The sequence below is a fragment of the Urocitellus parryii genome, chromosome 15 (genome assembly GCF_045843805.1).
Source record: "Urocitellus parryii isolate mUroPar1 chromosome 15, mUroPar1.hap1, whole genome shotgun sequence".
Taxonomy (NCBI): domain Eukaryota; kingdom Metazoa; phylum Chordata; class Mammalia; order Rodentia; family Sciuridae; genus Urocitellus; species Urocitellus parryii.
The window spans coordinates 17,287,809-17,300,539 of record NC_135545.1 but is presented as its reverse complement, the minus strand read 5'-3'; the positions used below and the strand labels follow the sequence as shown (position 1 = coordinate 17,300,539).

At 39.9% G+C, this 12,731-nt stretch overlaps 1 non-coding gene across 1 annotated transcript; it reads right to left on the bottom strand.

Annotated features, from left to right (window-relative positions):
* Positions 1-2,268: 2,268 nt before the first annotated feature.
* On the bottom strand, positions 2,269-2,374 carry LOC113184551 (U6 spliceosomal RNA). Its single transcript, XR_003301011.1, has one exon. It is a non-coding gene; the product is annotated as a U6 spliceosomal RNA (small nuclear RNA).
* Positions 2,375-12,731: the final 10,357 nt, after the last annotated feature.

Here is a 12,731-nt window from a genome sequence, read left to right as displayed (position 1 = left end):
TGTTTTTGGCACCTTTGTCTAATATAAGATAATGTAATTTTGTGGGTTAGTCTCTGTGTCCTCTATTCTGTACTGTTGGTCTATTAGTATGTTTTGGTGCCAATACCATGCTGTTTTTTTTTGTTACTATTGCCCTGTAGTAAGTTTAAGTTCTGGTATAGTGATGCCATCTGCTTCACTCTTCCTGCTAAGGATTGCTTTAGCTATTCTGGGTCTCTTATTTTTCCAGATGAATTTCATGATTGCCTTTTCTATTTCTATGAGGAATGCCATTGGGATGTTGATTAGAATTACATTAAATCTGTATAGTGCTTTTGGTAGTATGGTCATTTTGACAATATCATTTCTGCCTATCCAAGAACAAGGTAGATCTTTCCATCTTCTAAGGTCCTCTTTGATTTCTTTCTTTAGGGTCCTGTAGTTTTCATTGTATAGACCTTTCACCTCTTTTGTTGATTCCCAAGTAAAGAAGTAAAAAAGCTAAGCACCAAAAAAAAAAAAAAAACCCAAATAACCAATCAATAAATGGGCCAAGGACCTGAACAGACACTTCTCAGAAGATGATATACAATCAATCAACAAATATATGAAAAAATGTTCATCATCGCTAGCAAATAGAGAAATGCAAATCAAAACTACTCTATGATTTCATCTCATTCCAGTCAGAATGACAGCTATTATGAAGACAAATAATAAGTGTTGGTGAGGATGTGGGGAAAAGACACACTCATACATTGCTAGTGGGACTGCAAATTGATGCAGCCAATATGGAAAGCAGTATGGAGATTTCTTGGAAATCTGGGAATGGAACCACCATTTGACCCAGGTATTCCTCTCCTCGGTCTACACCCAAAGGACTTAAAATCATCATACTGTAGGGACACAGCCACATCAATGTTTATAGCAGCACAATTCACAATAGCTAAATTGTGGAACCAACCTAGATGCCCTTCAGTAGATGAATAGGTAAAAAAATGTGGCATATATACACAATGAAATTTTACTTAGCAATAAAAGACAATAAAATCATGGAGTTTGCAGGTAAATGGATGGCGTTGGAGAAGATAATGCTAAGTGAAGTTAGCCAATCTCCAAAAAACAAATGCCGAATGTTTTCTCTGATATAAGTGAACCAGATTTAAAAATAGGTAGTTAGTATGATTAGGTAAATCAGGTCTAATATTGAGTATGATAAAGAAAATGGAGATCATTATTGAGAATGGAGTCCAGGAAACCAGAACAACACCTGGGGAAATTGAAATGTTAATGTCCCCAAGGCCTAGAACCCATCCTAAGGAACTATTAATAAAGTAACTCCCAACAAACATGGAGGTGCTAATCAAACCACCCCAGCCTCTTCCTGCCCAGATTACTCCTCCAGACCACCTATCTCCCACCTTTGGGCCTTCCCACCTGCATTCTATCACTGCAGGATAGAGGGAAACAAAGGACAGGACTGTGGGAGACTAAAAGGAGATCTAAGCTGTAAAAAAGGGAAGACCTCCCCCTTCCACAGACTCCGCCTTTCGGGTCTACTTCTTCCTCGGGGAGAAGTCTTTTCTGCTGTCCTTTAAGAAAGCCTTCCATTTTCCACTCTACACTTGCCTCAGCTTGCTTCTCTAGTGTTATACTTCAGCATTTGGGGAATCAAGAACTTGTCACTGGTAAACAGCGGTAACAGAAGGAGGCTAACTCATAGTGGGGTAGGGAGGGGGAGCATGGGAGGAATAGACAACTCTAGATAGGGCAGAGGGGTGGGAGGGAAAGGGAGTGGGCAGGGGGTTAGCAAGGATGGTGGAATGTGATGAACATCATTACCCAAAGTACATGTATGAAGACATGAGTTGGTGCCAACATATTTTATAAATAACCAAAGATATGGAAAATTGTGCTGTATATGTGTAATAAGAATTGTAATGCATTCCACTGTCATTTATTTTTTTAAAAAAATAAGAAAAATGAAAGACAAAGGACTGGGGTTATAGCTCAGTGGTAAGAGTGCTCATCTAGCATGCAGGAGGCCTTGTGTTCACCCCCAGTACAATGAAACCAACCCCACCAAAAAATGACCAACCAACCAACAAACAGCAACAACAACAAAAACCCTGTAAACATACTACATGATATCCCTTACATGTGAAATCTAAAAAAAAGTTAAATATACAGAAATAGAAGGAAAAATGGATGATTATCTTCGTGGGAGGGAGGAAATGAAAAGATGTAGAACTTGGTTGATTTTGATGACCTTGACCTTGTTTTTTTTTTTTTGTTAATATGGAATGCTTCACAAATTTGTGTGTCATCTTGTGCAGGGGCCAATCCTAATCTTCTCTGTATTGTTCCAATTTTAGTATATGTGCTGCCAAAGGAGCACTATTTTAACAGCTTTGAGGAGTACTGGTCAGGTGTATTGTAGGATATCTTTCTGCTAGAACTTATTAGATGATTTTCTCATGATTATGGGTTTTCCTCAATAAGTTATGAATTTTTTTGATGGGGGAGGAAGATCACAGATGAAGAGTTCCATTGTTATTACATCATATTAAGGATATATACATACCATCAAAGTGATATGATCATCTGGTTGAAATAGTGTTCCTCAAGTTTCACTGCTGTTAAGTTACTCCCCCCCGACCATTGTCCATATTGTACCTTTGAAAGGAAGTCATTGCGCACAGCCCATATTTAAGGAGTGGTTATACTTCCCTTCCCCTCCTTCATAGAATATCTACTTAATATACTTGGGATTCTGCACAGGAGATTTGTCTCTTCTTGCTGTAAGAAACACACTTACTGGTCCAAGCCCAAAGAATGTTCTAAGAGACACAATGTACAGCAAAAAGTGAGGCTTTACTTCAATGATGGTCTTGCAAGATTGGGTATCTGGTGATCAGGGGCACACAGATTGGGTACAACCAATGTTTTATTCACCAGAGGGCAAGATCCCTCCCCTGGTTCATCATTGGCTGAGTACTACAGGGAATGGTCTTTACCTAGGCTTTACTGTCTTCAATAAGGTTATTTAAGAAATGAAACTTTAGTTGTCCCCTTGGATCAAATGCCTTTTGACACACAGTTGATCTCTGTTGGTCAGGTCAGTTCCTTTCCTTCTCACCTCCTGTTTTTCAAGGAGTAAATTTTTACCCTCTGGTGATAATTGCTTGTAACTTTCTATTCTGCTTCCTGTCCAGCTGCCTTTCTTACAACCCAAGTCATTTTACATTTAAAGCTAAATAGTGTATCATGAAAAGGGACCACCAGAATTTCTCACTGTGCTCATGTATTAACTTACTTGATCATTATTTATACCTCTATGTACTAATAATGCGTTTATATTTTATTCTTTGGGTTATAATGCAATACTATGTGTATACACTCACACACATAGATATATAATACTCTGTATGGGTACATACACATACACACACACTTATCTATTTATTCTAAAATTATTCCAGCTTTGGCCACTGGAACAGTTGGTTCCAGTGTTCCTTTAACATGCCCCCATTGTTGTGTATGTATTTTTGTTTGTTTGGTTTTGCTTTTTTTTTTGAGCCATTTATCTGGCATTACAAGATTTTCCATGCTTATCTTGTATATTTCCTGTCCCAGTCCTACCTAGAGTCAGTCATTTTTTTCAAGGAACCCTGGTTTATTTTATTAGAGAACTGCATTAAAACTAAGATTCGAGTACTAGGGGTGCTCATTGCTATTGGGGGTGCAATTTCTTTTAGGCTTCTCGGTTGATAGGGCAAAGCAATATATGTGTATATACTATAATATCATCTATACTATAATTACACCTATACTAAATTAAACATGAATCTTCCTGATGTTTCAAACTCTAATTCACTAACACAGAGATCATTCTAACATCATCCCCTTTCTTGTTTATAAATTCCTACTCCAACAGTGAGAAATCTGGTTCCACTATCTACCATCCATTTAATTAATAGTTGAATTAAGTTCAAGCAGTTAACTTGAACTTAATATTTCATGCAGCATCAGGATTAGTAACTTGTACCCTCATTGAAACAACTTTATCATCTAAAGTGCATATTTGAAGTCCATTTTTTCTTTAGTAAAACAGACTCCACCATTTCCAAAGTTACCTAGGTCAGCCTCCTCCCGCTTCTCTGTGAAGTTGTTTCATACATTCGTAATATAGTTAAATTCTTCTGTTACAGTATACATTATTTAATGGGTTTCTCCAATTTTCCAGTCTATTATTTTAATATGCATGTATTAAAGTTCACTGTGTTATGCTATGGTTTTGAACAAATGTATAATGGTATCACAGTTTTATAGCCATAAATTCTCTGTTTCACCTAATTCTTCCAACTCTTATTGACCAGTGATCTTGAGGTAGGATAGAAGAAATAAGAGTAGGTAGAAAGAAGACAAACAGGGAAGGAAGGAGAGAATTTAGCTTTAAATCTAAAAACTCCACGAATGCTCTGACCTTCACTGCTCAATTCTAAAAAATGCCAATAAATCTTTTAGTACTATAAATCCAGTTAATTAGTGCCTAGGGGGCTAGGGTTGTGGCTCAGTGGTGGAGCGCTCGCCTAGCACGTGAGTGGCCCTGGGTTCAATCCTCAGCACCACATAAAAATAAATAAATAAAATAAAGGTATTGTGTCCAACTACAACTCAAAATAAATATTAAAAAAATGGTGACTATATACTTTGTTAGTTTATAGAATGTGTGTTCAGACTAACTAAAAGAAGCCTAGAGAAAGATAGTGTGAGACTCTTACAATATGGGTAGGGTTCAAATGCTATATATTAAATAGATAACATCAACCTGAAGATTCTGAGAATCAGACCTCTGTGACCTGCTTTGTTCCATGATCAAAGAAATCCAGCTGTTATGGTTTGGTGTGAGGTGTTCCTCAAAATCTCACGTGTGAGGCAATGCAAGAAGGTTCAAAGGAGAAATGGTTGGGTTGTGAGTCTTACCCCAACAGTGAATTAATCCCCTGCCAGGGATTAACTGGCAGGGTGGTTGGGTGTGGCTGGAGGAGATGGGCACTGGGGGCCTGGCTTTGCGGTATATATTTTGTATCTGGCAAGTGGAGTCTCTCTGCTTCCTTATCACCATGTGAGCTGTTCCCCTCTGCCATGCTCTTCCACCATGACGTTCAGCCTCACTGGAGCCCTGAGGAATGGGTTTGGCTGTCTGTGGACGGAGACCTCTGAAACCGCGAGCCTCCAAAGAATCTTTTCCTCCCCTACAATTGTTCTGGTTAGATCTATTAGTTAAGGTGCTGCCCTTATCCTTCTCATGGTCACCCTTCACAAGATTTCCTTTAAAAGAGAAGTCTGAGACCTACAAAGTCCATTTCACTCTCGAGTGCCCTTCTCCCTTTGAGTGTGCATGCTGCTCTATTCTTTGCTTTCCTGAATAAATCTTTACTTGTGCCTCTTTTGACACATCCTGAAATTCATTTTTGTGGTGTAAATCAAGAACCTGCCAGGATTGAGGTGAGGTCCCCTTTTCCCTATTGAGGACCTTCTTGGACCTAATCTGTGGCAATCTTAGTTATCTATAGACAGTCTTTTCTAAAATGCCACACAATTGAAATCATATACAGCATAGCCTTTTTAGTCAGGCTTCTTTTATTTAGGAGTATGCATGGAAGGAAACTCTAGACCTTTTAGGACCTTGATAGCCCATAATAATATTCCACTATATGGATATAGTACAGGGATCCCCCCCCACACACACACACACTTTTATCCATTCACATGTTGAATGGCATTCTGGTTGTTTTAAAATTTTAGGAAATTATGAATAAATCTCCTATAAGCATTCATATGTAGGTTTCTTCATGAACATAAATTTTCAGTTCAATAGGGTAAATTCATAAGAGTATGATTGCTGTTTCATATGGTAAAACCACATTTAATTTTTTAAAAATGAAATTGACAAATGATCTTGCAAAATGTCTGTATCAGACAACTAGGGCAGCCATAACAAAACATCCCAGAATGGGCAGCCTAAACAACAAAAACTTAGGTCCTCACAGTTCTGGAGGCTAGAAGTTCAAGACTAAGATGTTGGAAAATTCAGGTCTCTTCCTGGTTTGCAAATGATTGCTTTCTTGCTGTATCCTTACATATTCATGCAAGATGCCTCAACAGCAACAACAGTAAATAATTAATGGCAAGGCTTTTTGGAGAAATAACTGCAGGAAGATACTTGATGTGTCCAAAAAAAAGTTGTCACAAAGTACCATGGAAGTGTCCATTGCCTTCTTCAATTTCTAGGAACTAATGAGGCTGACCAACTGGCAAAGATAAGATGGCTGGGGGAAGCCCCTGGAGAAGAAATTGCCACTTTGCTATATCATAGATTAAAGCATGCAGGTCAAAAGACTAGGTGGGCAGCTGTGATATTCTAGGGACTGCCCATAAAGATGTCTGATGTTGTTGCTGTATGCCAGTAGTGACTGGATGCCACCAAGGAACATATAAAAAGAAGTGAGGTCTCTCTTCAGCAATGGCAGATAGAGTACATTGGCCCTTTCCTATTATCAGAAGGAGTCAAATGTGCATTGACTTATGTGGACACAGTTACAGGCTTGATGCAAACCTTTCCCAGCAAAAGAGCATATCAACAGGCAACTATTAAAGGACAGATGTGGCTGAGTGCAATGGAACAGAGAGGGCTGGGAACATGGGGGACAGAGGACATGGCTGCAGTTATTGTGCAGCAAATGAACAGAATCTCAAGGTAATCCTTGAGGCTGTCCTTTATCTGGTATCTATGGTGACACATGGGTATCCTGGGTCATGTGGGTCAACTGTATATCTGAGACAGACCACATAGGGACAAAGGGCAAATACATACCTGAGCCTTAACTCAAGACCTGACAGCCATTAAAAGATAACATAAGTTTTTTCCCTCTGCTCTCTCACCTTAACTCACAGCTTATTGGGTACAAAAAGGCTTGGTATGTGCCTTACCCTCCCCCTTATCAGCTTTAGAGACCAGGTACATCACTAGGGTCAGGATGCTCTTGCCACGACTCTCCATGGACAAACAACATAAAGGATAAAAATTGTGAGGTACCATCAAAACAGCAAATTCCCAGGGCCTTCACTTGTACTTTGCATAGTTTGTCTTTTCTTCCATTTCTCACCTATGGGTTCTCTTAAACAGCTACAGCAGCATGTGGTATCCAAATGAAAAACTAACATTTGGCTCCAGGATGACCAACTGATCATGACTTCCTCAGTTCAAACGCACTCATAGGAAAAGAGAGGGCATCTTTGAAATGTACCTAAAGACAATTAACATTCCTAAACCTTTGCCCCAAACAGCCCTTTCACACGAATAATCTAGCCCTCCCTCTCTGGAGAGCTCGCCTGACACTGTGAGTGGTCAGGGCTACATCTTCCTTCTCTTAGGAGAAGCCCTGGTTTTTGTTTCTACTGTTGCCAAGTCCAAGTTCCCATGTCCGGTAGTCTGGATTGGGTTGGGATGGAGGAAAGAACATGGGTGGGGAGGGTGTGGGAGACTGCAGACCTGTAAGAGTCCAGGAGCTATAAATGTCCCATCTATCTTCAGGACACTGTTGCCCTCACCAAGGCTGGGACTCCCACTCTAAGCTTAGACTGTCCACTGAGCCCTTGTCAACTAACCATATCCTGACATCTCCACCAGCAGGATGACATCATTTGGAGGACAGTCCTCAGTCCATGAATGTATAGAGCCTTGCTCTAAAACTTCTACCACAATGGAATACTATCATCGATGGCAACACCACTCCAGGGATCCCCCACAGAATCACAGGATACCCCTGGCCATCACTGCCACAAGGATTTCATCATCCCCAAGGTCTTGCTGGGCATCCTCTAAATACTAAAGGCCTCCTCCTCTCTTGTGTCTCAATATTATTAGGGTTAATATTGTGGCTACTATCGGAAATCCTTAAGGACTGAGAGTTTCCCATGCCATCCTTGTATGTCCTGGTGCCTGTGGTCATTCTTCTACATACCCTCTTGCACGTGCCCTTAGCTCAGACCACTCGACCTCCTCCCTCTGGGTAAAATGCAAATAGCTCAACAATGGCTACTAATCTACAAGGACACTTCCTTTCTCCCCCAGAACGCTGACCAATCATTCCCAAACTGGCTGACCACAAGCTGCCTTACCCTGTAAAACCTGAATCAGCCCCACCACTCTGCCCCAGTCAGACCACTGCTTCCAAGCCTTCCTAGACAGCATTTCTGCTACCCAACTGTTTCTTCCCACCAGTGCTCATGTGGTCACATTTGATTATTAACTATGCACGAGTCTCTAGGTTTGCTGAGACGTACATCCCAGAATCCTGTTCTGACACTGAACAGTGAATCACTGAACCTACAAGGATGAATGGCATGTTGTTCTCTTCAAGCCAGAGTCCTGCTTCATCAAATTTGGCCCATGGGGACTATGTGATGGTTTGTATGTGACCTACACACCAGGTTTTGGGGTATCCCTACCACAAGCGCCTTTCTCACAAGTCTCCACAGAGTATTGTGTCACCCTACTTGCTGGTGTCAGTAGCTCCCTCCTGTCTCATGGCTCCCTGATGTTTTTTGTGTATGACATTGGTTTTGTACTGTTTCATGTCTCTCCTTTTTCTTGTGGATATGCTTTCTCTGTGTGTGTGTCTTGGCTATTTGGAGGAGTGTCTCAATACCTGTCACACAGTGTCCCAAGCGTGTATGTTGGGGGACCATATGTTGGATACCTAGGTTGTAGTTAGGTATATCACAAACCAATCACCTAGGGTCCCACCGATATACATGCATGATGGTAGATTTTGTTGCAGTGCCATTGTCACATACCTAGTGCACTGAGTACTTGAAATATTGTTTTCAGACTGTTCTGCAGTGTGCCAACAAAACATACTGTCACACCTAATGTGTTTCCAGGTGTGTCACCATCACATACCTTTCAGCCAAGAGCAGACATCAATTATGCATCTCATCAATATTTGTGAAAGATGGAAGAAAGGTAAGTATGTTAATTAGCATCAGAAAGATTCAAAAAGCCAAATCTAGAATGCAACAAATTCTAATGGACAAATGCCCAGCAACTTAAATAGATGATAAGTGGTAGCTATAAGGTAAGACACCCAAGAGACATGTCTATCAAAAGCAATACAGATACATTTTAGATGCTGATCACAATGCATCTACCTTAAAAAAAACATTTTTGAAACAGCTGAGAAAAATGAACTCTGATAACATTTTGATATTTTCAAGTACATTTATTTCATGTTTTATACAGCATTTACATTTTAGAAAGTATTATGAAGACTTTACAAATTAAATGACATGATGTCCATGATTATAAATAATCCAGTGACAGATATGTACACAGATGAATAAAGAATGACCATGGAATGACAAATACTGGAAATTTGGAGATCAGTTCATGGGGCTTTGCCCTTTTTAAAAGTTTTATTTATATTTGAAAATACCTATTACAAAAGATAAAATATATACTTGTAGCAATAATGTTAAAAATTATTTAAAAGAAGGACTATTTTTTAGTTTCAGGAGTATAAGCATGTATCAAAACATCAAAATGTATGCTTTAAATGTGTTCAGTTTAAGTTCATTGTAACCCAATAAAGCTGTTATAAAGTTCAATAAAGTTATTACTAAAACTGAATAGTTGTCATTTGTTAATTTTTTACACTTTTCTAAATTCTGGGGTTTATTTATGGCTATTTCATCAATATAATGGAAACAAAATACAATGTGCTACTACACATCTCTTCTCAATTATATGTTCAGTGACATCATTTTGGCAGCTTGAAACTGGCTACGGTGCAGACCTGTGGGTAGAGATGAGATGGCTTCTGCAACGGTGATATAGGTCTGGTGGGGTATTATGGGTATTATGACATCATGGATTTTCATTTTCCTTCACAGTTCCTGGTTCATAACTCCATCTCCAAAGTTAGGTATATCACAAAACTACTTTCCCCCTACCTCTATCTGGTCATAAAGAATTTCTCTGACTAAATTTGTCTGATAGTAGATCACAAGACCCTCATTACAGAGAGTCCTGCCCCTGGAGTAAGCGATGCTCAGAGATCAAGAAGAATTTGGATAAGCCTTGTAATAAATAGGACTTGTTAGGTTTACTCAGTCTATTAGCAATAATGTCTATGTAATGAAGGTTCCATGAAAAATACAAAGAACAGGTTTTGGAGAGCTTTGGGTAGCTGAACACATGGAGGTTCCTGTAGTGTGTTGTGGTCAGAGAGGGCGTGGAAGCTCTGTACCTCTTTTCTTACACCTTGTTCTGTGTATCTTCTTCTTCTGTACCCTTTGTGATGTACTTTATAATAAATCAATAAACATAAGCATGAATTCCCCTGGGTTCTGTGAACTGCTCAAGCATAATGAAAACTGAGGAGGGGGTTATGGAAACCCTGATTTATAGCCGGTTGATCAGAATAATAGGTAAAACCATCTGGGACTTCTGATTGATATTTTGTGGGTGGAGGGGGGAGTCTTGGGGACTGAGCCCTCAATCTGTGGGATCTGACATTACTTCTAGGTGGACAGAAATGAATTTGGTTAGGCACCCACCAGATGTCCACTGCAAAACTGACTGATGGGGAGGGGGTAGAAATCCTCATGTCTTTGGGGACCATAGAAATCTTCTGTATTTACTATAGTCAGATTAAAGGAAAAATAAGCAGTTTGTTTTTGCCAACACACCTGGCAAGGGATCAGGCCAGGGTACTTGCATGGCAGCTCCTGAAAGCTTTCCACAAACTTGAAACTTATGGGGATATCTGAGCTGTGCATGTTCACATGGGTAAGGTTTGTTTTGGACAGATGTGTCTTAACAAAGGCCTTTCTCCAGGGTCATTATATTAAGTAAGGAGACTGCATATTCCCTGTATGTCTAAGAACTTCAGCTGGGAACTTTTCCACATTTACTAAACTCATAAGGCCTTACTGCTGTGTGCTGGTGCCGAATGAAATTAGAACTCTGGCTGAAGCCTTTGCTAATTCACTGTGCTCAAAAATTTTATCTGAGTGAATATTTTGTTCTAAATCAGAACATGTTTGAAGGCTTTACTACATTCATGGGACTTGCTATTTCTTTCTCCATCATGGATTTGCTTCTGCTGGTGCTGAAGGATTTCCCACATTAGCTGTAGACATGCTTTCAGGCAACTCAAGATAATTTGAATTGAAAGTTTATCCACATTTTCTGTACATCACGAGGACTTTCTCTAGTGTGAACTCTTCAGTGCTGGATATGCAAGGTACTTTGGTTAAAAATCCCCACATTCCTTACATGCATAAGGTCTTTTTTTCCAGTGTGAATGCTGTGATGTTGAATGGGACCAAAGCTTTGGTAAAAGAATTTCCACACTCTGAAGGTCTTACTCTGGTGTGTACTTTCTGATATTTGATGAGGCTGGAGCTTTACTTAAAGGATTTCTCCTTCTCACTGCATGAATAAGGCCTTTCTCCAGTGTGAATTCTTTGGTTTATAATAAGGCTGGAGCTTTGAATTAAGAATTTTCCACTTTTGTTGCATTTACAAGGCCTTATCCCACTGTAAACTCCCTGGTGTCAAATGAGTCTCAAGTTGCAGTTGAAGCGCTTTGTATACTTGCTGCATTCATGAGGTCTTTCTGCAGTGTGAACTCTTGTTTCTAAATCAAGCTGGAGCCTTAGCTATGTAATTTCCCACCATTTCAGTGGACTACTAAGACTTTTCAGCAGTATGAATTCACTGATGAGTAGCAAGTATGTATTTTTAGCTGAAGGCTTTTCCACATTCATGGAACTTCAAAGTCCCTTCTCCAGTTTGGCCCCTTGGGTGTTATAAAGTAAGGGTTTATAGTTGATGGCTTTCACATATTTGTCACTCATAAAATCCTTGTCCACTGTGGATTTGCTGGTGCTGAACAAACTGTTTGCAATTGAAGGCTCTCTGCATTCACTGCACTTGAACAGTTTTTTTTCACTGTGAATGGCTGCTTTCCTCAGCCACTTTGTGTAGCTTCTGTTTTAAGTGGCTTGGTTCGGGCCAGGATGCTTTGTGTGGCTTCTGTTGTAAGTGGCCTGGTTCTAGAGAAGACCTGAAATGATCAAGACATATTTCCCAATGTCCCCTCAGGTCAAGGATGTCCCTGGTACATGGAATCTGTAGCTCTTTACAAATAAGAACTTACCCACACACCTTCTGAAGAGTTTCTCTTTGCTGTGATATAGTTGCTGAAGGATATTAAATAATTGTTTTCCACAGGCCCCATAAGCATATGGTGTCTGCCTTGTATGTGTTTCCCTGTCTTTCAAGGCCAAGGCACATATCCTACAGGGGTAGGCTTTCTAGGCAAAGGGACCTTCTTTGGGAGTTCTGACCTGTGACACTTCCTCTATAGAAACATTCTGCTCAGAAGGTGGTTCCTCATCTTTCAATCCATGCCTGTGACCTGAAAGTGAAGAAATGCCAATGAAGTGCATGTTGAGTTTGGTGAGAAGGGGCAAAAAATGTGATTTGAACACCAATGAATGAGTCTATGTAAGTTCATAGGACTGTTTTCACAGTTCAGGTGGAGAAATCAGCTGCTGTCCAGTAATGACCTTCTAAAGGTCACAGCATGACCTTTAGAAAGCCTTCTAAAGCCTCATCAGGCAAAGGACACAAGGATGGGGTGCAGCACAAGAGAGGTAGGGCCTGAAATTCTCTCTCT